Source organism: Corylus avellana, chromosome ca7, assembly GCF_901000735.1.
Source record: "Corylus avellana chromosome ca7, CavTom2PMs-1.0".
Lineage (NCBI taxonomy): Eukaryota > Viridiplantae > Streptophyta > Magnoliopsida > Fagales > Betulaceae > Corylus > Corylus avellana.
The window spans coordinates 5,955,852-5,960,120 of record NC_081547.1 but is presented as its reverse complement, the minus strand read 5'-3'; the positions used below and the strand labels follow the sequence as shown (position 1 = coordinate 5,960,120).

At 32.5% G+C, this 4,269-nt stretch overlaps 1 long non-coding RNA gene across 2 annotated transcripts; it reads left to right on the top strand.

Annotated features, from left to right (window-relative positions):
• Positions 1 to 279: 279 nt before the first annotated feature.
• Positions 280 to 3,960, top strand: LOC132187017 (uncharacterized). Of its 2 annotated transcripts, none has more exons than XR_009440787.1 (2): positions 280 to 350; positions 3,632 to 3,960. It is a non-coding gene; the product is annotated as an uncharacterized LOC132187017 (long non-coding RNA). The 2 variants fall into 2 exon arrangements; XR_009440788.1 differs by having other exon boundaries at positions 290 to 416.
• Positions 3,961 to 4,269: the final 309 nt, after the last annotated feature.

Sequence of the window (4,269 nt, the reverse complement as noted above, 5' to 3'; positions counted from 1 at the left end):
TTAAAATCGCACTTATTGAAATCGCACTCCCAAACGGGCCCTAAGACACAAAGACACCCGCACCAAACCCCCCCCCCAAAAAAAAAAAGAAAAAAAAAAGGCACACACACAAATCGGGAAACGATGTCGCTCTTGGGGCCCATCTGGCTGGCAGGAAAGCACAAGTATGGGCTTGGAGACGCAGTCGTTTTAGGAGAGTAGTCTCAACCCATCACCCAAGGCCCAGGCCCCAGAAGCAGAATTTAACCCTAGAGGGCGACAAGCATATATAGCATTACACAAACAGCCGCACAAGGAGGTCTTCTCTTCAAGATGCCTCAATGCTGTATTATGTCACCATGAATCAAAAGGTTCGTTTGCGATGCTTCAGCTTGTTGTTACAAGCTATTGAAAATTCAGGTTTGCTGAACTAAACTGTGAGTTATTGTTGGCTACTAATTCATTGTTTCTGGCATTGTTACCATGCTGTAGTTTATGAAGAATTATTGCTTTGTCTGTGTTTCTGATGGATTTTGGCGAAAGCTTTAACCGATCATAACAGTTTTGCTCTTAACTCTGTTATAAAAGGTTATATATATATATATATATATATATATATATATATATGAAATGGGTTTGTTGGGTAAGTTCAGGTAGTTTTGACTGTATAACTTGGTAGCTTTTCTTAATAGTTTTGGGTTAATTATATTTTTTCTATATGATTTATCATGTTTAGTTTTGATTTATTATTTCAAGTGCTGTGGATATGATGGTGAAAAAGTAAAAGGTATGAGCACGAAGATTATGTTGGCAGTGACAATGTGTGAAGTTTGGGGGAAAGGAAGAGGGCCCTCGTCCTTGTTTTAGTTATAGCATTGCGACTTTCGCAACCTCTTCTACAGCAATTAGCTGCGCTTAGGCGTGGCAATGGGTTGTATGAAAAGGCGTGGGGTTGCATTCTAGTATTGAATGCCAACCTAGACTTCTCCTGACATTAGAGCAAGTATCCCAATACTCTGAACATCTGTCAGCTGCCAATGTGCTTCTTGCATTGATCAAACCTTCATGCTGATCCTCCCACTGGTTTATGTTTCTCTGCCAGAACAACTTTTCCCCAACTTCTTGGGTTTTTAAATTTTGTTTTTTTTTATGAACTTTTTGTTTTTTCCCTTGATGAGGTTACTGGCTGTAATTTAAAAGTTTTTCTATTTAGCAACACTTAGAGGGTAAGATTTGACAGGCCAAAGTGGGTAGCTGCAGTTTTTCTATTTACCACCATTCTCATTTCCCTCGTATTTGTACATTTTCATGTCTTGATCAAGGAATTGTCTCTCTTTTGACTCATGAGAGGCTTGCTAAAACTTGTATCACTTTTAACATTGTTATATTTGTGTGTGTGCTTGCATCGTTAGAATATATTAGTGGATTTGATTTTAGAGATTTGATTGTAATATCTTATAATCATATTTGATTACAATCAAACCATATTGATTTGATTACCATACTTGTCTACTTCTAATTCAAACTCTCTTATAAATAGGAGTCTTCTTTATTGTAACAATACTAAAGAAATAAGAGCAAAATGTAGCCCTTTAGAACTTTATGTTGTGGACGTAAGTCATAAGATTGAATCACGTAATTCTATGTGTCTATTTTTTTAAAATTTTTTAATTATATTTTATCATGCATTATATTATTTTTTATGGTATCAAAGCTATAGCATAACGCTAGTGTTTGATCTTGTGGATTTTAATTCTAATTTTGTTTTCTTATTTTTCTGTATTTTCTTGTCTGTGAAAGTACAAAATGATAAGATGAGAAAATATAGAAAAATAAGAAGAAGAAAAATAAAATTAAAATCCACAAGATCAAACAGTGGCATTAGTCTATAGCTCTGATACCATGAAAGAAGATATAAGGTGGAATAAAATATAATATGAAAATAACAAAATAGACATAGAATTATGTGGTTTAGTTTTATGACATACGTTCACAAGATAAAGCTTAAAAGGCTACATTTTGCTTTTATTTATTTTGTATTGTTATCATACAAAATACTCATTTATAGGAAAAATGGAGGTAAATAAGTATGGTAATCAAATCAATGTGATTTGTTTACGATCAAATCAATTATATTTGATTACCATCCAATTTGATTATAGGAGATTACAATCAAATCTCTAAAATCAAATCCCCTAATATATTGTAACATGCATGCATGTGTGAAAAGACAGTTAGTGAATTTCACTAACTGTCTTCGCTAACCGCCGTTTAGTGGTTAGCGGTTAACCCTTTTTTTAATGGAATTTTTTTTTTAGAAATTTGAGCTTGGTTTGGCTCACCGAGGAAAATTCCTTGTGCAAGCTCAAACTCACAGGCCAAACAAGCCGAGTACTCAAGCTCATCTCACCAATTAAACAAGCTCAACTTGACACCCAACTCATATAAATTTTTTCAAATAAAATAAAATAAAATGGCTTAAGAAGGCGACTATCTATGGGCTTGAACCCAGCCGATTTATGGCTTGAGGCTTGAGGCTTGAGCCTACTAAGCATTCCACATGATTTTACAAAGGAATGCTAAAGTCCCTTTTATAGATAAGGAATGTTGAAGAGCATTGGTTTCATTTGAACATTCACAGCAGCTTCCTCGTCATTTTTCCTAAGTTTAGGAAACCAAATTACTTTTTGACTCCCTATTCAAATACACTCCACAATAGCTTCTCTTTATAGTTCCCTATAACATTAAAATATTGTTTGTTTTACTTTTGTTTTGTTTTTATATTCATTTATTTTGCATAGAAAAGTGTAAGAGGAGAGAGAATGTCATTTTATGATTATAATAAATTATGTGGATTGCTACAGTTGACATATTGAGATTATGTCTAGCAATCCTAATGTATAGAGAAGATATAGGGAAGCTATTGTAGGTGAGTTTTTGTGATTTTTTTTAGGTTTTTCCTATGTGTAGGGAAGGGAAGCAGCTTTAGGGTAGTTGCTGGGAATACTCAATATCGGACAAGTTGTTGGACTTGGGATTGGGGGGTTAGTGTGCACTTTTTTTTTTTCTAATTAAAATGGGGATTTGGTTTGCACTTGGTTTCTTAGCACACTAGATACATTTGTCTTTTGAAATTAAATTCCTGCTTTGCTAAGCAAATGGATTTTATTTATCATCAGTAGCAAAATATGGGAAAATAAGAGAAAATGTCCAAACTTTGTTCTTCTTGCATTAAAACTGCATGCATTCCATCAGTGTTTTGTTCTTTTTCTTTCCACCTTTTAAATTTCTCAATCATATTTCAAGTTAACAATGGGGGATTTTTTTTTCTTCTTTTCTTTTTTCTTAATTGCATTGGATTCGTAAATCATTTTTACTTTCAAGCATTTTTCTTTTTTCTTAATTCACATACAAACAAATTAAAGGTTATTCTTGCTTTTCTCTATTTTGTATCCTCTTTTTTTTTTTTACAATAAATTATATTGTATATTAAATAAATTATATACAATTAACTTTTATATTCAGTCTTTTTGTTTTTTTTGGAAATGACATATATATTAATCGCTTTAAAGTAGTTATCTGACAATTATTAACCGTTCGCCTTTTCAACCCTACATGCATATAGATATTCATATTTGTATAGATTTCTCAGCCTTGGAGCTTTTGATGCATTGGTCTGGAAAGCTAAATCTATAAAGCAAGCTTGGCTTGGATATATGAAGCCAAGACCAACAGAGAAGTTCAAGCAAGCCCAAGACCCACATGGAAGTCATGTTATCGATTGGGAATATTGTTTTGTTGGGCTTAGATTACTCATTGGTTCTCTGTCTTATAATGAATTGGAATATGCAAGTATGTATGACCAAAAGTTCCCTTCGACAATTAGAAAAATACATGCATTATTTGTAATTTCTTCGTTGTACTGCTGCTTGAGTTACTCAACTTTGCTTCAGTGGCTTGGTGAAATATCACTTTTGCTTATATGAGTTCTTTAAAATGGAGTAGATATCAAAGGAGTCATGAACAAAGTATTAGAATATAAATTTAATGATTAAATTCATTTTTTCCATAAGTTTAAGGTTTTGAGATAATTTAATATGGTATTAGAGTAAAAGTCTTAAATATTGTTTACGTCATTTACTTTGTAACTTCGTAAATTTCACTTGTTGGGTCTCATTTATTAAAAGAAGAGTTTTAGCTCATATTTGAGAAGAAGTGTTAAAATATAAATTAAATGATTAAATTCATTATTTCTTATAAACTTAACATTTTGGAATAAGTGGTTATTTA